The 23140-nt window shown below is 42.5% G+C and overlaps 1 protein-coding gene across 3 annotated transcripts in view; it reads right to left on the bottom strand.

Moving 5' to 3' along the window:
• Nucleotides 1–23140, bottom strand: part of kank1a (KN motif and ankyrin repeat domains 1a) — a 65299-nt gene that overhangs the window by 35834 nt on the left and 6325 nt on the right. Inside the window, exon 1 of one of the 3 annotated variants that reach the window (XR_014570425.1) lies at nucleotides 834–928. The exons of the other annotated variants lie outside the window; for them this stretch is intronic. The gene's annotated coding sequence lies outside the window, so the exon portion shown is untranslated. Of the gene's footprint in view, nucleotides 1–833; nucleotides 929–23140 lie in introns of those variants that run through there. 3 annotated transcript variants of the gene reach the window in all.

The raw sequence follows: 23140 nt of genomic DNA, 5'->3' as shown, positions 1-23140 counted from the left end.
TGAAATCAACACTATCATCAACTGAGGAAGGCTTGATACCAAAATTAAGAAGGTTTGTTTTTTTAACCGACGGTTAAACAGACTGGCAGTGTGCGGGTCTCCCTCCTTCTACGTCTACTGCTTTGTCGCCAACGCACCTGCAACAAACTGAACTGGGTGTGCGGAAGTCTTCTCATCACTGGGGACCGAGTGAAAATTGTTGGCTAGTATGTGTTGCATAGCCAGTTGCACAACATCCATTGTGTTAATGGAATAGCTTATGCTTCCCCCAAAGGAAACTCAGAAGATCCAGATCTACTGTATTTACACCAGCACAGTACATCCACAACAGGCCAACCAAGCGTTCCTCATGTGACAGAGCAAAGGTAGCCTTGTGTCAAGTTGTGTGGCTCTTCCGTTACCTGACACGGCTCTGCAATCTATTTAAGAATTTGAGAATTTAAGAATGCTGCGGACTTGAAATGCCGCTGAAACGTAGCAAGTCCTGCATGCATGCGTGCACATTTTCACAAGCATATGCACATGCATGTACAGCTGCACGCCCATCCACACAAAATGTGGTCATGAGAGGCCAGGACTGAATGTCTGAAAGAAAAGGCACCAACAAGCTAGTAAAATCATTTTGTGTTCCTTCATTTATCCATTTTAAACTCTCGTGTGTGCAAATGCAACCCTCGATGTAACCTTACACGTCCTTTTGGTGACATTTGCACACTCTCAGAATTAAATTAGCAGTTGGTGCCGGTGGCCATGTGTTCACTTCATGTGTTAACTCCGTTAATCTACCACCAGGATGTTTTCAAAAGTCAAAGACGAGAAGCTTGACGACTCACCATAATTCACAGGACAAAATGAGACGAAACAGACCATGCCACTTAGATCCACGCAGGGCTGTGAGAGCTGTGACTGTCTGGAGGAGACCTTATTTCACAATAGGATGAAAGGTCTGAAACGGGGCTCTAGTCATTAGCCGACACACACAGACCGGATCGACTTGTTTTGTTCCTGGTCACCGAGTAGTTACATAAATATTAAGCACGCACATATTGTATGCTGGTATGTCAGGTGCTGCAGGTGCATACCTGTTGCCAAGTTACACGAGCTCAGGCTGCAGGGGTGTGTATGCGTCTGCATTGCAAAGGAAGCCAGCACTATGATTTTACACGCTACAGGTGGCCCGTGGCGAGGAAAACAATAACGGATGCAACAAGATCTCCGACAAAACCAGGCAATGCTAATAACCTCACTAAATAAGTGGCTATTCATCGAGGGCTGACAAAACTGTGACAAGTTAGCGTCACATTTTCCACTGAAAAAGAAAAAACAATCCCTGCCCTCAGTGCAGGTTTTTCAACGCAAATGTCAACCAGTAAACAGTGCGAGTGCTTAAGTTAGAGAGGCCTATAAAAGGGTTAAAAAGTTGCTACTGTGAATATTCAACAGGGCTGCTTTTTCCTCTCATAAAAGCCTCACTTTCTCTGGTCGTGGTTTTTAATGGAGGAAAAACGCCCCGAGATAAAGTTGAATACTTCTGTCTATGTGTCAGTGGGGGCTCCAATTTGACACACACACACACACACACACACACACACACACACACACACACACACACACACACACACACACACACACACACACACACACACACACACACACACACACACACACACACACACACACACACACACACACACACACACACACACACACACACACACACACACAGCCGTGTAACCTTCGCAACTGTTGAAGAATGGGAGAGTGGCATGCGTGTGTGTGTGCGCGCGTGTGTGACTGTGTACGTGTGTGTACGCATCATACGGTATGTATGCCTGTTCAGGAACGCGTGTGTAGCTGCATAACTGCCCAGCGAGTGGCGGCTACTTGTCATGTTCACTCTCTGCATCTGGATCTCATTAGGACAAGCCTTTGAAGCTTCGGAGGGGAAGCCACTGTGCCAACTGTGAAGGAGGAGGCAGTGGGGGGGGGGGGGGGGGGGGGGCATGGGAGGGGGGGGGGGTGAGGGGGCAGACACCTGCAGGATGGTTGACATGGCATGTACATGGGCTGAGTGTGTGCACACACTTCTCCCCCCCCCCCCCCCTACATACATGGGACCTGCTGGGGTTAGTTCTTCAGAAAGCCTTGTAATTATCCCTGCAAGAAAAAGGAGCTAGGGCTGTGGAATGAAACTCAGCTGAGAGGTTTTTTGTTCCCCCCCCCCCGCCTATCTAGCGCTTCCACAACCGGCAGGGCGAGCAACACTTCCACGACAGAAACAGCACGGACGAGGAGGAGACCAAGGAGACGCGAGGCTGTCTCAGCCAGTCGCTGTCGGTTTGTTTTTTACACTTGCTTTGGCAACAGAAACGTATGTTTTCTCATGCCAATAAAATCGCCTTTGAATTGAATTGTGTGGGGACTACTCCTCTGTCAAGTGATGTGTGTTTTGCCCAGGCAGATATGACTAGATTTCCAATAATTTGACAAGATAGGCAGGAAGTAGTGCAGTAGTGCAAAACTGGATCATGGTCCCAATGGATATTTATTAAATATCCCCCAAAAGGTCACGTTTCTTTCGGAAGAGCTTGTTGCTCGAAGGTCGAAACACCACCTTCGGCAGAAATGTCATCAACAATACATCCATGGGAAAATGATCAAGTATGAAGACTCAGTTTACTTTATCTTCAAAACTGAAACCTCCCTAAGTAAAAACAGTACCATCTTTGCACTGCTCCCTCACCCACAGCATGTATCTAACGCACCAGCCAACTAAATATAACACCCACAGGAACGTTAAACAGAGGATGACTGGATCATGCAGTCAACTCACTGTAATCGGTTTGCACACGTTTTTCTTTTAGTGGGGGGGTGTCTTCAACTCCCAGCTGTTCCTTCCACGAAGCCACCCACAGCCCTTGTGCACCATGACAGAATATGTAGTATCTTATTTCAACTGTCTGCAGCCTTAGTAATTTTATAAAATGAAAAGATGATGCAGACGCCCCATCATTACACTGCTGTGAAACAACTCCCTCTTTCATTCGTTACTCCTCTACCTCCCACATTCATTTCTTTCATCTAAGGAATGAATAGATCCGAAATAGACGGTGCAGCACAGTCCAAGAATGTCCATCTTCCACAGAAGTTAGATCTTGTTATTTCATCTTTATCGCAACATTATATTATTGAAGCTTAAAATGGATTCTGGACTGAGGCTTTGCAATTACAGAGCAATGCATTTGGCCCAGCTGTGAGTCACATGATGCAATGGCATGGTATCACTACCCTTCTGCACACCAACGCAAACATGACTATTTTATACAAAAGCAGAGGTTTTCAACTTGTCGTTCAGCTCCATTGCAACTGTGGAAATGGTTGACACACCATTATCCATCTTATCCATGTCATAGACCCATTCTGGGCATTCATTCATTCACTGACTTTTTTTTAACTGCAAATGGCAGATCCACAAGCTCACACAGTGCATCGCAGCGTTGTACTTTATCTTGGTGTTGCGTAACAAAAATAGCCAATCTACACTAACGTATAAATCAAGTGGTAAAATGTCAGGTGCTCACTCAGAAATGCGTCTGTACATAGGGGTGAAAGCAGGTCATTTTAGTCATTCATATCTTCCAGAAGATAATTTCTAGGCATAGAACGCTGCAGGGTGAATGTGTACTTAATTATGGCTGTCTGTTCAAGAGTGGATCCGACGAGAGAAGAAAAACACATTGGTGGGTCTGTGCAAAAAGCTAAAAGCACCATAGGGCCTAAATGGAAACAAGACTGCAAGGAATGTCTTTGGCGCTATCCCTTTTGGACTGAGTGTTTGACTGTACTGTTTATACAGTCTGTCTAATAAACTATTCAATCAATCATTCACTCACACCATAACTGGCATAAAACAACTTTTAGAACATCTATTATTCAGTGATGATAGCCATGTTTTCCTCACACACGTGGAGACACACATTTGTTCAGCAACTATGTTGTACTTAGTAAAGTAAGGGAAGTTGCTGAGAGACTCTGCTTTCATAGCAAAATCTATAAAAAGATTACAAAAAGATTCTAAGCTCCCACACACACACACACACACACACACACACACACACACCTCCCCCCTAACTGAACCCGCGAGATAGGGGTGTAGAGCTCATTTTAGAATGTTGCTTTGGCCTGCGGTGCCTCTAGTGTAGGAATGCACTTCATCTGGTTTAGTACTGTGTATGCAGTCTGTCTGGTGAAACAACAGCTCTCCTCAGAAGACCCCTGGCCTGTAGCAAGACCTTTAACAGACAGACGGACACCTTCAGACAGACCTCCTGTAGCACGGTGGTTCCCAGGGGGTCCCAAAATTATTATGGGGAGGGTCCCAGTCCCCAGATGATGAGCTTAATACACATTGTTTTCTCACTCAACATGTTTTCTCACTCAAGAGAATTTCTAAAGTAATTTTATATGATTAAAGTGTAAAGATACGGTAAAGTAAATTATATAATTTGTACAGAAATAGCTACTAGATTCCAGAATGTTCTCAGCAGCACCTTTTACTGTATTAGCTATAATCAATAGCCCAGTAAAAGTGTGAAAAGTTAGGACAACCCCAAGGCCCCTGTGCTGACATGGGCTATCAATCATTTATCCATTTTATTGCTCAATACATTTTTGGGGGTCCAATGTGATACCAAGAATTTCAGAATTATGATTGATGAGTGTTTTACTCTGCTGGTTGAGAGCCTAGGAGAGGAAACAGTTCTACTTTGGGTAGGATGAGGATGTACAGACAGAGAGAGTGGCTCTCCGTCAGAAAGCTCCATCCACATGCTTTGGGCTTGTTCTGCCAGTGCCAAACGGATCATGAGCAATCGGTTTCAGAGATTTACTCTGACATGCTCCCGCAAAATGTACTGCATGCTACTTTATGTGCCAAGCTAGTGTCCATGAAGAGATTTTTTTACTTACTTTTTTACTACATGTTATCAGACTCAGACTGTTATCAGACTCTTAAAAGTACGCAATATTTCTTTCAAATGTAGTGGAGTGAAATTAAAAAGTACAATACTCAAGTAAAGTACCAATACTCAAACATTTACTTAAGTACACTACACAAGTAAATGCAGTCTACTTTGTTAGTATACTGTCCACAACTGATGAAGGCCATTGAAGGTTTTCAGAAATGGATAAACTGGGCCTTTATGCAAACAATAAGATCCCAATGTATATCATTAATCAAGCAGTTTGGCACAGAGAGCTGACTTAGGACTTCTCCCACTCTGCTGCTGACACATTCTTCTCCACCCACCTTTATACAGTAGTCGAGGCAAAGCAGCTGCTTCTGCTGACAACACTGCCCCCTGGGGGAAGAGCATGCAATAACCTGCAGAGGTCCCAAGAGCATTGGGCTTCATTTTCTTTTTAAAATAAATAACAGACCCGGCCCATTGAAATGACTGTATTGGGGTGTTTACAAATGCCTATAAATTACAGATCACAATCATTTAAAAACGTCTTGTAAAGGAACAAGCTTTTGCCACAACAGTTGACAGACAAAGAATATACACACACCCAAGTCACATTATACTCCCCGTCGAATTATTAGGTGCCCAGAATTCCATGTGGTTGAGAGGATTGTGTCCTGTTTGAACACTTTAGCTCCACACTTGTAACCTTTTTATAACTATTATATAGCACATTATGCCTATTCAAATACTAAATCCCTCCCTTCCCCGACTCTGTATAACTCAGGGGTAGGGCTGGGCAATTCACTGAAAATATATCAAAACCGACAATTTAGAACCTCTAACCAACGTAATCTTGCTCATGTAGGGCAGTGTAAAAAAGGGAAAAAAAAGTGTGTAAAATAATTGCTAATTAAATCGTAATCAAGGCAAAAGTCTGAAATAATCGTGCTATTGATTTGATGTCATATTGCCCAGCCCTAGGGTTTTACTGGTACGACCAGCCACAGGCACCTGGCCAATCAAGCCAAGGCGCACAGGAAGTGACAACACATAGGGCAATATGTTTTTTAAGTATGGAGAATTGGAGATAGGCAAGAAGAAATTGACAAAGCATCATGGCGACCCGGAAGAGTTGCCATGTGGATCCGCCGTGTGGATTGTGGATCTCAGCCACCATTACCCTACCAAATAATATAGTAAAGTCACTAGCAGTGAAACCCCGGAGTCTACAGAGAAGGGTTGCATTTGTTGCTTATACTGTAAGTGTAAATGTAAAAGAAATATATATATGTGGTGTGGGAAATAATCTATTCTATATTGGAGTAGTTGTCACGTGGCGCAAAAGTGTGTCACTAGCCAATGAAAAGATGTGCCCATGATGTGCCCATGTGGCCACTAGCCAATGAAAACTCAACCAACTCAACCAAGCCACACCTGTCACTAGCTCTCAGCCCTTCCCCTCCCTCTTTGGCTGCTGTAATGTGATCTCCCCTATGGATCTCTCTCTCTCTCCGCAGAGAAACCTTACCTATAGTCGCCTCACCATTTCGCTTATTCCTTCTAAATCTCTGCATTTAAAATATAGGTCGCTCAGCGAATGTCTTAGTTACATTAACATTGTTCTTAGAAAATACTTGGTTTGTCCCTAACTACTACGATTAGACAGATCGCGTTTGTTATTTCGCTACTGCCAGTACTTCTGATTGCACGCACACACACACACACACACACACACACACAACACTACCCCATGTCCCACACACACACAACACTGCCGCATGGATTTAAGCTGTCAAACCATACAGCATTGTCATATTTAAAAGGCGCTTTATAGCTTCTCTCAGCTCAAAGCGTGTATGAATAAGGAGATAAATGAACAGCTGACATCGGTGGGAGAGGACGTCAGCTGTGTGTGTGTGCGCGCGCGCGCGTGTGAGAGGGAGGTAAACAGTCAGCAACACGTTAAATTTCTACTTCTACTAAAGAAAGAGGCAGCGATTGAGCCATAAGTCCATATCCATAAATTCGGGGACATAAATTGCGCAAAATACTGTTAAACATGACGGCATCAGCCTGCTGCATCCTCCTAGCTGTTGTGTGCTAAGCTAAATCACATCATACAGGACCACAACAGTCAACACGGCATTGACCAGGATTGCCACATTGACTGAGAGGGAAACAAGCAACCAGGTCTATGAAAATGTTAACAGGCCAGATCAAGTCAGAAACTGTCAAACATCATTGTCCAATTTTGTTTTAGAGCAGTGGTTCTCAAACATTTTCATGTCATGGACCACTAATATTCTATATATATATATATATATATAATATGTTATATATAATATATATATGTACTATATATATTTACTATATATACACACCGGTATATATACAGTGTACACAAACCGTATATCTAGGTGTGCCCCCAGATTTTTAGGCTATGAAAAGTGTGCCCTGGGACAAAAAAGGTTGAGTTAAGCCGTGCCCAAAAGGTAGATCACGATCTCGGCCAGTGCCAAAAATGATCGGAGCAAATACCGGGCAGTGTGTATGAGCCATAACGTGTTGACTACACTACACTACACTAATAAGGACACATAATAATAACTAATAACCCATCCGTTACTACATGTGGAGTCAACTCCCGCAATTTCCTTCTTCCCATAGTGCGCGGCAAAGTAACTCTGGGATGAGCGGCGAAATTCTAGTGAGCTATATACAGTATCTATTATCTACACTGAGCTACTCCTCAAAGCAGTAGTAGTAACAGCAATACAGCCACTCTTGTTGGATTGAATGTGATTCACCTTAATTTCACATATCTCACATTATAGAATGGCGTGTTCCTATCATCACTGCCTGTCTATTCTTCCACACCGGTGTCAACACTGAACTGCACTGACCTCCCTGGGCCTGAGTCTCCCCGACATGTCATTCTTTCTGCACCATGCCCTTTGTCCCCCTCCCCCATCCATAGTCTCCTCCGTCCAGCCTGCACTTGACCAAGGACAGGCTGGAGCCTATTATTTGTTTAGCTCTTTGAGTGGAGCCAGTATGGCTGAGGGGCCCATGGCCCCAGGAACTTCACCGTCCAACCACCCATGTGGGGGACCATCCTAAGAGGGGCACCACTTGAAAACCACCACCTACATTATTCAACCATACAACGGACACTGTGTGAACATTTCCCTCCATCCAACCTGGAGGACGTTCTGCAAGGCTTACTTGAACCCGTGGAGGGCATCTCAGATGGGACAACATCTCTTTTATTAGATTATGTGGCATAACATGTCTTATCTGCATGGCAGTGTGTATACTGCTTGAGGTACACCATGCCAGTATCAGTGCCAGAGCTTCGGTTTGTATAATTTAGTGAAGCTAGTGATAAGACTACATTTTTGCAGACTAAACATCTGAAAGTGTGCCGATTACAAGATATATAAAGATAGGCCTAGGCAAGTCATTGTGCGGTGTAGGACTAGTAATTATTGTTTTTCTATTTGCTGCCATAATGAGAAAAGGAATAGCATCATTTTTTTACACTGCATGGCTGATGCATAAAGGAGATAAGTAACTGACACGTTTTAGTCTAAAGTTACAGACTTTTGAAAAACAAGTTGGCGCCAAAACCAAGACCATTCAGTTGTAGCAAGACTAGCGACTCTAGCGAGTTTCCCCGACTCTAGCGAGTTTCCCTGTCAAGACTGTCAAACCCGGTGCTTTCACTAACTCTGCTGTCAGCTCCGTCAAAGAGACATTGTGGGAGAAATCCCCCGTTTAAGTGCCCTCATGTTTGCTTTTGTGCCCAGCAAGCCCACTCTCCTGACCTTTTGGAGACGGACCAATAAGATTGAGCGCCGCTTCTCCTATGGTGCCCTTCTCTTCTGACAGTGGCCAGACAATAAAGAACAAGCTAATTAAACTGATGACAGCTGGGAGGTCTTTCACTGAAGGGGGGAGTTACTGAACTAAAGCGAAAGAAAGACACAGAAAACTGGGCACAAGGCCCAATGCCTTCACAAACAATTTGAAAGCACGCCTCAAAAGTAATCCTTTGGTTTACACATATAAGGCTGACTCAGAGTGTAAAAACTGAAAAATGTACCATCGAAAATAGCCGATCTACAAGCTCACATGGAATGCCGAAGTATGAATCAGGCTTTAGAAATTAAAATGTGTTGAAGAGGTCAGTGAAGGAGGTATTTCATTTAGCTCCCAAGCCTCCTATCAGATTGGTTGAAGTTGTAGTGTTGAAATGTGTGGTTTCATTATACTGTCTCAAACGATGCCAACATGAAACTGTGCTACAGGGAACTGGAACTTGTGTTTTGACTGCTGTTGCATTTTCACTGCACTCACTGCTGTGCTGTTGTTGTGTTTTCACTGCGCTCACTGCTGTTGTTGTGTTTTCACTGCGCTCACTGCTGTTGTGTTTTCACTGTGCTCACTGTTGTGTTTTCACTGCGCTCACTGCTGTTGTGTTTTCACTACAATCACTGCTGTTGTGTTTTCACTGTGCTCACTGTTGTGTTTTCACTGCGCTCACTGTATTTTCACTGTGCTCACTGCTGTTGTTGTGTTTTCACTGCGCTCACTGCTGTTGTGTTTTCACTGTGCTCACTGTTGTGTTTTCACTGCGCTCACTGCTGTTGTGTTTTCACTACGCTCACTGTTGTTGTGTTTTCACTGTGCTCACTGTTGTTGTGTTTTCACTGTGCTCACTGCTGTTGTGTTTTCACTACGCTCACTGTTGTTGTGTTTTCACTGTGCTCACTGTTGTTGTGTTTTCACTGTGCTCACTGCTGTTGTGTTTTCACTGTGCTCACTGCTGTTGTGTTTTCACTGTGCTCACTGCTGTTGTGTTTTCACTGTGCTCACTGTTGTGTTTTCACTGCACTCACTGTTGTGTTTTCACTACGCTCACTGTTGTGTTTTCACTGTGCTCACTGTTGTTGTGTTTTCACTGTGCTCACTGTTGTTGTGTTTTCACTGTGCTCACTGCTGTTGTTGTGTTTTCACTGTGCTCACTGCTGTTGTTGTGTTTTCACTGTGCTCACTGCTGTTGTGTTTTCACTGTGCTCACTGCTGTTGTTGTGTTTTCACTGTGCTCACTGCTGTTGTGTTTTCACTGCGCTCACTGCTGTTGTGTTTTCACTGTGCTCACTGCTGTTGTGTTTTCACTGCGCTCACTGCTGTTGTGTTTTCACTGTGCTCACTGCTGTTGTGTTTTCACTGCGCTCACTGCTGTTGTGTTTTCACTGCGCTCACTTCTGTTGAACTTGTTTTCAGAACTTTTCACTGTGCTCACTGCACAGGAATACATTTAAATCCATCAAATGAAAGTGTTAAAAAAAAACCTTGACAAGTTCAACTGTTCATGGTGATAACCTCGGTCTACTTGCCATGCGAAGAACTATTTGAGGAATTTTGGGAGCCATGGAGGCAAACTTCTGTCTGTCTTAATTAGAGCTGGCCTCTTGGTGAAAGACTGATGGCTGGGGAACAACTTTTGTTTGGCCCGCCCAAACACTTGAGCTGCTGGACCAATAATGATGTTAATGAGTCACAGACCATCTATGGTGCATTAGTGACAGGGAATAGAGGGAATTGCACCAATGTAATGATTAAGATCTATAGACAGGAAGGTTCCAGCAGAAGAGAAAAGGGGGACATGTCCCACACTGACCCAAGTTGTCAAGCAACCTTGCGCCCACATGTGTAGGATGTACTGTGTGGACAAACTCAAATGCCAAGCCCTACTTACAAATGTTCTGATGCATCCTAAAATTTGGCAGTATACACAAAACACTCGCCATTTAATTGTCGCACAAGCTTGCTCCCACATAGCTCCAAACCCCTGTCTTGCTAGCCAGGGCACCAGCTAACGCACCAACAAAATTCAGTTGGTGACAAAGTTGACAATGAATTGCAGTTATATCCTTCTTTATGGAAATTGTAAAGCAAAGCCTGGCTTGTTTCGGAAGGTGGCTTCTTTGGAGTAGCCACTGGAGAAACAAAATCAATCAGCGACGTGTCCCCTAAAGCACTGGGTTTTCATCTCAAGGGACTGCAGCCCCAGCTGTGCCATGCATGGTCCAAAACCTTGGAACAAAAGAGAGCCGAGTCCTACCAGAGAGCGGGAATGACAACTCCCAGCCTCAGGGGCTTTCAACCACAACATTAACATCCAACGGAAAAGGTGTTTCCATTGGAAGTGATATCAAATCCATCAAACTGCTTTGCTACTGGAGAGCAGCGAATCCCTGAAGTGACTGTGAAACGCTATTGATGAATGTGATCACAGTGAATGCTTTAATGCAGCAGAGTGTAATTTGATGTGATATTTGAGCACGAGGACAACAAGTGACAGTGATGGCCTCGACTCTATATGAAGGTGACGGTGATAATTGATCACCTAAAACTGGAGTATGTATGAGCCTTAAGGGAGTTTCATGTGAAGAGGCTGTTCTGCATGGTATTGTCCATTTCAGGTGGTTTCCTCTTTGTCTTTCACTTTAGTTCATCTTATCTTTCATCCCTATACTGATAATATAACCCTGCACTTCTTACACCCGATTTATACATGGTTGCACTTCTGCATGTTAGGTGTGTGAGTGACACCAGCACACAACTAAGTACAAGTCAGGCCATATACTGTTATGATCTCTGTATTTTTACTGCCATTATGACTCCTGTACTTCTTCCTGTTACTATGACCCTGTACAGTACTACTTACATTGACCATTAAATTGACCCCTGTACTTCTTTCCATTGGTTTATTATAATGTTGAAGGGCTACTTGTACGTCTCTCTGGGTAAGTGTGTTGGCAAAAATTGCAAAAAATAAATGTAAATGTGTTTGTCAAATATATTCATGTCCATCTGTCGAAACCTTCGCCCCCAGCTGGCTGCAATGTCTCGGACGCTAGCTGGCTTTTGTCACAATCTCAGTGCACGCCTAGCCGGCCCCATTGTTTACCACGGAGATAGGAGCGTAGAGCCTAATAAGCTGACATCAGCGGCTAGGTCTGATTAACCGGCTTCAGATGTGTTTGTCACGGATAATATCAAACATGCTAATCATGCCGTTGCCAACGGTCATCATTCCTGCTCAGTCACTGGGACTCTTTAGTCTCACTATGAGAAAGCAAGAAAGGGAGAAGTGCAGCGATTAGGTCTCATTTTGGAACACAGCAATATGTTATGCCACAAAACAAGTGAATTGATTATACTCTTTTCATGAATGCACAAACCTTTCTGCCACCTACCACAGACTGTGTTATATTAGTTACCACAATATACTGTAGAAATACAAATAAAAAGGTCTGTATTCAATGTTTGACTTTGTAAACGTACAAAAGTATTGGTATCAACATATTCCAGTAGCACCAAAGTACTAAGATATGTTAGATATGTTATACGGGGAACAGGGAGAGAGAGACGGGGAGTGACAAGCAGCAAAGGCCATTAGGCTAGGGAATCAAATTAGAACCTATGTATGGTATAAACGTGTATATTAGGCATCGGTGCTCCAAAGCACTAAAATGCTTAGCCGATCTACCATCTCACAGCACGATGCATGTTGATCGTAAAATGAGACTTATTTGGCAATAATAATCTAAATCTACAAAGTAACTAAACTAAGATGTAGTGGAGTAATAATAATAATAATAATGAATTTTATTTACATTGCACTTTTCATTTACAAGTTATCCCAGAGTGCTACATGGTTAAAACATAATCTATCATAGAAGGGTTAACAAAAAAAAACAGTGCAACACAAAAAAGCCTTCCGAAACAAGAAGGTTTTCAGGCCTGTTTTAAAACATTCCACAGTCTGCGGCACTCTCAGGTCCATGGGGAGGCCATGTAGAAGTAAAACGTATTGAAAAAATGAACATGCGGTACTCTCAAGTACATTACTTGAGTAAATGTACTTAGTTACTCCACCACTGGAGCCCCAAAAGGGGAAACCGAAGGATGGACCCAAGAATGCGAAAGAAAGGAGAATAGTCAAGCGAGAGAGGGAGGGGAGATACAGAGGGTGGATTAATCCCATTAGGGCGGCAGCTAAATGATTTGTTCCAGTGAAAGAGGGAGAGAAAGAGATGGGGAGGGGTGTCTCTCTGGGGGCAGTGTGGGGCGGGGCGGGGTGGTGGTGACAGTACCGTCGGGGAGCTGAGGTTCACCTCCTCAGTGGGGACTCTTTTGCTCTCCTGTTCAGCTCTCCCGCTAGCAGCCTCAGCCCTCCTCACTGACAGTCCCCAGAGGGGCCCACAAGGCCAACTGACTGATACACGACGTGAAGGAATTCCAGAATTTGAAATTCTAATTGCTTCCCATGGTGAGACGAAGGAGGAAATGTTAGAACAAAAGGGTGAAGTGTGGAGGAGGAGGATCGACTATCTGACATGCCAAATTCAGCGTGGAATTCAGCCACCGATGCCGTGACCTCCAAAACGTACATGGCACATTTGCGGCGATTCAAAGGATGACGCCTCCACACTGCCTGAAAAAGCCCCTCTGCAATTAAAAAAAATACGATAACATACGATTCAAGAGATTAGGGGGGAGTGTGTTAACAAACCTGCTGACATGTCGAGTTATGAGCAGCCCTTGGGCTCTGGGCCCCCTTACAAGGCTGGCTGACAAACGTGATTGCAAATCTAGGGCAGCCTGTTAACACATGGAATAATACTGTATATAAAACATACACCGCGAGCCTCCAAACAACCAACCCTCAGGTATGTGTGCGTTTGTGTGTCCTTGTCCTTCCAAACTGACAGTCTTGACAGACACATGGGGTCGGTTCCATTCTACGAGAATGCTTGCAAACAAAGAAACTCCCTGTCTTCGTATGGTGCACTTAAGGAGTTGCAGAATGTCATAACAATAGCAGATGGATCCTTGGCACTGACAAGGCTTCATCTCCTCTGGGTAAGGAAAGATGGCTGAAAGACTACCCTTACTAACATAAAAACAAAATAGCTCGACTTCCCTGCCACACGCGCACACGCACACGCACACGCACACACACACACACACACACACACACACACACACACACACACACACACACACACACACACACACACACCTACCTACCTACCCACCCCTCCAGTCCTTTACAAGGCTAATGAAGAATGTGACAAAAACAGACTCAAGAGTCTGAGTCATGAGTGACAGCTTGATACCTCACATACTCCTATACCACAATAACATGCCAAAGACCAAGGCAACATGGGCCAAATAGATCACTGCAGAAACGAAAATGGCCTGTAAAAAGATATGTAATTATGATCAAACCGTGCTTCCAACCTTTTTCCTAAACTCAAATGAGTTGACTTTGCAAACACAAACAGAAGTAGCCATAGGGCTGGACGATATGGAAATAAATCAAATGTGATAATGTTGACCAATTACCTCAATATCGATATTGTGACGATAATATCACGTTGTGAGAACAAATTTACTTAAATTTTTTCCAAGATTATAGCTGATCTGATAATATTGCTGATATATTGCCCAGACCTAAGTTAGCAGATAGAATGTATGACGAGGCTGGCTTGCTGCAAATGCAAACGATTACAGTTTACAGGTGCAAAAGAAAGCCAGGGCTATATTCAAAGTCATGTTCCTAGATCCGACAGAATCTCTACAGAAATCCCACTACAATGAAAATGAAATGGTGGGAGAAAAAAAACATGTCCAATTGCTCAAATTACGAGCTTGAAATTTGCTCTGCCCAGGGGGCACGGCTCTATGTAAATTCAAAGCAAGGCTTCCGAGCCCTTGTCAACGCAAAGGAAACTGTAATAACTGTGGGACTACAGAATGACTTCCGTGTCATCCTTTTCATTACGCTGGCCTCGGCTAGTGACTGTGGGGTCATAGGCTAGCAAAACAGTTGCATGCCTTCATAGGTATAATGCAACACATTGTATTGTGTAGGGAGCGGAAAAGGAGAGGAGAGCGAGAGGGGGACTCGTCCCAGTGGGAGTCACTCATTTGGCCTACAACAGCAGCAGCATTCCACTGGAAACACTGTGGCATTATCACAGGCCTCTGTTCAGTGGGAGGATCTCCACATCCACTGTGACAAAGGGATTAAGTCTTACGGGCATTCTGGGAATTTCTGAAGGTGACTTGTTTTTGTCCATTTAGAATCCTCTCACATTCTGAATCCTTTCTCGTGTCCGATTCTTTGTTTTGAAGTATTTATACAGCTCTGCTGATAGATTGTGGGAATTTATTTAGCCACTTTTACCCTGGTATGACTATTTTGATCATGAGAGGAATATCTTCAAAAACATTCACTGTATCTTCACTCAGTGTGTACTTAAAATAGTACGAAAATAGTGCACAAGTGGTTGAAGATGGAACTGCCCAACTTTAAAGAATTATTCAGGACAGTGTGTCATTAGCTGATGAAAATACTATTCTAGGTGGGCATGTCAAATTAAAGATTAAATTACTATGCCAATAGGCTGCTATATCAGAATTTCTCGTAACAGTGACAATGGCGCACCGCACAATAAATACCTTGTGAGCTTGTAGATCCGCCATTTTCGGTGCACACCACCAATAACTCAGGCTTTAGGTCGCTGATGGTGGCATGTACCCACAAGCTTGCAAGCATGTGTTGTTATGCCATTGATACTGAACCACTACATAATTCATTCAAACCTCACAACTTTCAAAACCAACAATGGGTTGTTTGCAATGTCAGATGGGCATTAATTTAGGCTATTCATTATGTTGTGTTCACAATTGACAAACGTTCACTAATGTACTCTACCACTAAAACATTTCAGTTCAGTTTTTTTCCCAGCTCTTTTGGACAACAAAATGCATATATATATATATACACAACAATTTGGGCAACAAATAAAAACGAAAAGGAAAGTCAGAGGCAAAAGTTGTCAAGTTAATTAGCCATGGTGAAGTGAACTAAAACATGACTGACAAACTTAAAAGTTACAAAAGTCACACAACAATAATAGGGATGCACTGAAAGGGAAATTCTGGGCCGAAACCGAACACCGAATATCCGAATATGATTAATATTATATATTTTTTTCCTACCATTGCTGTCATGGCCGTACCTTAAAGCTACCTGATTTATGGCAAAATAAATGGTTATGGCAAAACTTAACTTAAATAATAATCACAATTATGGGGCCATAAAACATTTATTCAGCTCTTTTGATATAACATACATTTTCATCATGTGGCCCTGTTGACATTGTACTTCGGGATGCCTTGGCCTAATCGATCATTATTGGTAAACCATAACACAATGACAATGAAAGGTATTGACTCTACACAGCAGGAATTATTGTATTGATGCAATGTATGTAGCTGTGTATATGTATGTTTAAATGCTTATTTATATGTATGCTTTATATATGTGTAGGGGAATGTATACTGTATATCTAAGGACAACATGAATGTATGCACTGTGCAGGTAGACAGATATCCATCAGTGTACAACACATGCACTTAAATATGCAAATTATGGACTCCAGGGGTAGGGCCTGACAAGCCTATGGCTTCTCCCTAGCCCTTTTTCGGATATCGGACAGGACATAAGCAACGGACACTCAAAAACAAAAAAGGGGGGGGAAATGGAAATAATACATAATGTGCTTTATGTATGAACTGTATGTCCACCATTCCGAAAATAAAACTGAACTGAACTGAACATTCACTTGGCCCTACTGTGGAACAGTGGATGTCACAAATTTGCCTACATAGAACTGCATAAGCAAATACAATGGAGAAGATTAATCTATGCTGAGACCACAGATGCATCCATTGTTAAAGTCTCTAGTGGATTTGTAATACAGAATGGGCTCATATGGCTGCGCGCTCCCGTCCATGAACAAATATTGACTCCGTTGGTGACCCATCCTCTACAAAGTGACAAAGATGGGGAAGGAGACAGATGTCACTGAATATACAAATGACATTGACAATATAAGAAAGGGAAGCAAGAGGATTCATAAATTACTTCCAGGACAATGACCAGATATTGAAAACCTTCTTCCATAAGCAGTTATTAGAAATCTAAATGGATGATGCCATGCCATGCCACGCTCACCTCATCCGGTGTGATGATAACGCTATGCCTTACTTTAATATTCATTCAAACAGTCTAATAAAGAAAAAAAGCTCACTAGAGAATGGATTCTATTACATACCTATATCTCAAAGGCCTGCCAACCTGTTGATGCAAAAGAGTTGGCTCAGTCACCTCAGTGCCAACATCCCTTTAATTTGAATAAACAAAGAGGGCTGATTATACCGCTAAAGTGAGAAGAGGTTCACCATTGCTGTATGCCTTTAAGGAAAGGAAACGACAACAATGGCCTTTCGTCAACGATCCGGAGATGAAGGCTTTCTGAAGGTATGTCAGTGAAGTAAGATGAAGGCTTTCTGAAGTAAGACTACTGTAGAAAATGAAAGAAAAGACCTGGCGAGATCAGACTTGCATTGTCAATTGTATCACAGCACAAGTAAGACGCGCAAACGCGGGAAGCGAACGCAGCTCGTGTGTGTGTGTGTGTGTGTGTGTGCGCTACAGCTCCGCCCTCTGGTGGCGGGCGGGTGGTGTCACAGCGGGACAGACAGACAGACAGACAGACACACAGACAGACATGATCTGCAGGGTCTCATAGTTAGTGCTCAGTTTGCTCACTGCATTCGCAATTAAAAAGACACAATAACCATATTCGAGTAGACCGTATGCCAGTGGGAAGTCCCCGCAGTTCTCGACAGCCACTCCTCTCAGATTAAAAGGGACTGACAAACCTGCAGTCAACAATCAACATTTATCTACGTACATTATTCATTATGGTCTGACAGCCAAACCAAAACCCAAACCAGACCAGTAGTACTCTTGACAAACCCGGTACAGGCAAACCGAACCCAGTAGTGTGAGAAGCCCCGATACGCATTTGACCCGGGGATATAGCTAGCACCATACGTAAATATCACCGGCCAGTTGTTTAGAAGAACATTGTCCAATTACAGTAGGACAGATTAGTCATGCTTTTGCGTTTCATTCCAACAAAATAAAAGCATGCAATTTCAACACAATTTCCACATAATGTGTTTTGTGTAGCACAGAAACACTAATAAAAGACTACTCCAAACTAAAATGCATTCCCGACTTCTCACGGTCACAATGGTGTATAAATAATTTTTGGGATGTACCTGTAAAGTATGAATCACTCACTATTGCCTTAAACATCAGCACAATGCTAATCTTCATCGGTGGCACCCAGAGCATGGCAGTTAGCAGACACTGCTGTCGAGTGAGGATCACAGGGACAGGTCAGGGAACCTGCGGACAGCGTTGCCTAGGTGATCTGTCCCTCACATTGTGGAAACTGAAACCTGAGAAGGCGTAGGGCGGCTACTAGGGCCCATTATCAGACTTCACCCACAGCCAGGTGCTGCTGAGGCCTCAATTTACATAGACAAACACCAAACATGATTTGGGAGAATGCTGAAGAGACTGTCAAATACTCAATCCTGGACTCTTCCATGAAATATATGATAGCGGTAAACACTAGGCCTGGACTGTTTCAATCTGATTTGGGCGTTTTTTGCAACACTCGGGAAGTGCAATAATGTTCAGAATGCATTTCTAGTTTCATAAATGTTCAATCTAAAGGCAGTTGAACAGCTAACCGCGTGAATTCACTCATAGTATATGCTGACCCACATCACGTAACACATGGATTTCAGACTTAAGAGATGATTACATGCAGTCACTCTTTTTGCGATAATCAAAGGGGCTTAATGAAATGTGGCCCCCCTGTGGAGGCGGTCCCATATTAAACCCTCCTCATGTGGTGCGCAGACCAGACAGTGTGCCTTCATGTGGAAGAGAGCCTTTAACTAGAGCAGATAAGATCAAGGGTGTCCCTAGGGAGTCAATCTCCACTGTAAACAAAGTCCCACTGACCACAAGAGGAAACAATTTACTGCCCTAATGTAACAGTTTACTGAAAACTGGTCGACCTTCTTCGAGGAGAAGTTTGACTACTGCCTGGAGAACTAAAGGAGACATGTTGTCCTGAATGTGCTATGGTTCTATATAAACAAGTCTTTTCCTTAACCACTTACCAGTATATACCCTATTCAAAATGTTTAAAAAAAACGTGGTTAATGGGTAATTATTTGTATTGTCAAGTTTATTAAAATTGTGCATGGCAATTTTTGCCAATGCAGACATTTCCGAACATGGCAACGCGAACTTAATACCAGCCAACCAGTTCACACCCTATATCCCAGAAATCACCTGTACTGCTTTGACCCGAGTCTCTTCTTTTCCAAGCATTTAACGGACATTCGGCTGGACTTTAACTCAATGAAAACTAAAATAAAAGAAGCAAAACATCCTCAAACTTAAGTGAAACTCCAGTGATGGAGACAGACATGATGGTAATATGAGTAGCATTGTTGTGGCTAGTGGACCAAAGCTCTCCTTGCGTTATGCAAGCCATAAACTGTGGCATCACTGACTGGAGACACACACATATGAACAAATCAGTTGAGCTCTTCCTGAGAGCAATTTCCATGGAAGCTCCATATTATGAGAAACCCTGATTGTTCAAAATTGCGTATTTGTGGAAGAAAACACAGGGGAGCGTAGAAAACACCAAAACAATTGGAAAAGTTGAATTTCATGTTGTAGGGCCTTTAAGTTGATAATTGTTATTGCCAATGCATAATTATGATGATTATTGTAATTGAAGCTGTAAGTAGTCAGCCTCTGTGATAAAGATGGGATCAGGCCCAAACATACAGACTGCCTTATTGCTGAGTGATTCACCATGACAAGGAAGGTTCTATCATGTCTGCATAGTTATTATCCCCAATATCAACTGCACCCTGGAATTCCCTTGCACCTGCCTTGTCTTGTTCAACGCGCCAAAAACATATTTTCTTTTTCCTCACTTTTCCAGATCATGATTGATTGGCTATGGCTTCATGAAAGAAAACAAAGAAAATAACAGCCACCAAGAACTCTTATCATTCCTGAATGATTTGCTCAGCTCTCATTTCCTCACCACTTCAGAAGCACAAAGAACACACTGGTTTAACATTCAAATAAATTACATTTGAATGTTTTGTCCAAAATATGGATGTCAGGTTGAAAATAGTTCAAATGTTGCTATATATATATATAGCCTTCTTTGTTTATTCAAATTAAAGGGATATATATAATATATATATTTTTTTGTCTATAATCTTACCTGTATCACCAAAGAGCACCCATGCGCCACTGACTGATTCCTGCAGTGCTTCTATTTTTATTACAGAATTGTCCTCTGCATTGGGAAATGGGCACAAACAAAGTATATAATGCATATGTTTTTGTATAATTGTATATTGTTGCAATAATAATGTGGTTGTCACAAAACCCAAGGCATACCTGGATTTGTCTCATGGCCCACCATTTTAGTTGTTATGCTGTCAGATAGAGTGATAAAGGGGGCCTTTATGTTGAAAGGCCTCTACATGTTCCCTCAGCTGGGCAGAAAGTATGATAGCTTCTGAAAACCCTTTTGGGCGGGTCAAACCATCTGGGATTTCTGGTTATATATTTCACACCAGATAGTCCATTCATGGCATGAGGTCAATATATTTTTGGGAGAACATCCACGTCTCGCTTCAGCCCAATATGGGGTAATAATCAATTTGTGCCAGGTAGTGCTGATGGGGGGGGGGGGGGGGGTTAAATTATGGGCTGATAGGGGAATAGGTCAATTAAGGGATGTATTTGAGAGGGGTAGGGGGAGTATGTTCTCGTTTGAGGAACTGGTCATTAAATATGATATCCCTCGCAAACACTTCTTTAAATATCTGCAACTGAGGGATTTTATTAGAACTAATCTGGAGCAATCCATGCTGGCCCCATCCATGTCTGTGCTGGAGAAAGCTTTGGTTAATGACCCATTCGGAAGGGGGATAATATCAGATTTCTACGCTCTATTGGTTGACTTTCCTCCAGAGTCCTCGGAAGATAGGCTTAATGCTAGTGGAACAATGGATTACGGCTTGTGCACAAGCTCAATCCCAGACTGGGAATACTATTACTCGTCTAAAACTTCTACAATACAATTGGCTTATGAGAGTGTACATCACACCAGTTAAACGTATAATTGTAATATGCCGGATGTATGCACCAGATGCGGTGAAGATAGAGGCACATTGTTCCACTGTCTATAATATGGTCCTGTCCAAAATTGATGGGAGTTTTGGGGGAAGGTCGGGCAGGAAATACAGAAGATTTTGTCAATAAATATTGTACCAGAACCAAAGTTGTTCCTGCTCGGTCTATATCCAGAGGGAGACAAGATAAAGCGTAATGAACAAATGTTTATAGATATATGTATTTTACAAGCTAAGAGAGTGATAGCATTGACCTGGAAGAGGCCAGACAAACCCAAGTATTACACAGTGGTTCAGGGAATTGTCTTTATGTTTACCTTTGGAAAAGATTACATATATTCTTAATAAGTTATATTAAGAACAATAATTTGTCACATTTAATGGATGGAGCTGAAGAGGAGTAGTTGTTTTGGAGTGGTGCAACCACTCCAAGGAACAGCAATGTCCGTGTTCACCTATGTGACGTTGGTTAATGAGCCAATGACTATGAGTACCAGTAGGGGCGCTGTTGTGCCAGAAACAGAGAGAGAGATAGTATTAGTGCTGCACGGTTGCCTGCTAATATATGAGAGAGAGAGAGAGAGAGAGAGAGAGAGAGAGAGAGAGAGAGACAGAGAGAGAGGAGAGTTGCACCACTCAGTTCACACAGGTGTGATTTTTTTCCTTTATATCAGTAATTGTCTTTGTCTAATGTTCATTGTTGTTTCTTTGTATATTTGTATTGTCATTGGTGTGGAAAAAGGGAAATAAATACATTGTTGGAAAAAAAAAGATTCAATAGCCCAGTAATGGCAAAAGTTAAGAGTAGAGCTCATTCATACAGTACATCACGCACGCACGAAGCAACACATTTTTTCCAGATGAAAATCTGCTATGTGTTACACAGCTGCTGTGTGACAACATGCATCAATAGAAAACACCACAAAGCCCATGGATCACCACCAAGTCTGAAGAGATTTCCAGAGAAACCACTTCAGATGTCAGGATTAAAATATTTTTAGCTATTCGATGAAAAACATTCTCTTTTAAGAATTATAAGGCATAGAATAATACCATTTCCGGGTGTCCCTGCCTTATTTCTCTCCTGTTTTTCTGCCACTCCTCTATTATGAAAAGGTTATCAAAACACAATTACAGCAAGTCTTGACAAGGTGCATTCTCCTAGAGTTTCTTTCTGAGCATCTGTCAGTGTGTAATTAATAATAGCCACTCAATATGGATTGAGTGGATACAATGAATGACTCATTGATTGAGACCATGGATCACTTGAGTATTTACAAGTGGTATAAAATGCTGCCGTTTAAGTCTTGACCAGGTCCTCCAAAAGGTCTCATCTCAGGTAACAGTAGCACTGATGATAGCTCTTCACGAAACAAATTTGTCAAATTCAGAATACTGATGATGATCTATGCCTGGGTTGTCAAGCATTAGACTAGGCCACATTAGAGATCTACAGTACTGCAGCCCTATGTATATGTCACGAGCAGGCCTCTAAGCTTTTCTGATCAGGGTTTGCTAGTTGTTCAATATACTGGAGGCTTAAAATTAAATTCCTATCCTAAACACCAGAACTCTCCTTTTGGACTTAATATCTGTGGGAAAAAACTGCTCAAGATCCATTTGTTTAGACTTGCCTTTGTGTACATTTTCTATTTATGTCCTTTTTGAATCTCTGCTCTTGCTATAAGAAAAAAGTTACTTAATTACCATGACGTACAGTATGTACCATGGAACTGAAACAGCTGTCCACAATTGGAATACATTTTGGTTCTTTTTAAGAGTTTTTTACCCCTTTTGGTGTTTTACTCCCTCAGGCCAGGAACCCATTTTTGGGTTCTGTACAGTATGTACAGTATTAAAAAATGTTTAAAAAAAAATATGCTGCTATATAAATATTTGAGGTTTTTCAGAAAACTTAGGTCAGGATTTAGAGGCGTTTTTAGAATCGGCCTCAGGCCTAAATGGGTTAATAAGTGCCATTATGT

This window comes from Protomyctophum parallelum (assembly GCF_964188405.1).
Source record: "Protomyctophum parallelum genome assembly, chromosome: 15".
In the NCBI taxonomy this organism is placed as follows: Eukaryota; Metazoa; Chordata; class Actinopteri; order Myctophiformes; family Myctophidae; genus Protomyctophum; species Protomyctophum parallelum.
This window is presented reverse-complemented; position numbering and strand designations above follow the sequence as displayed.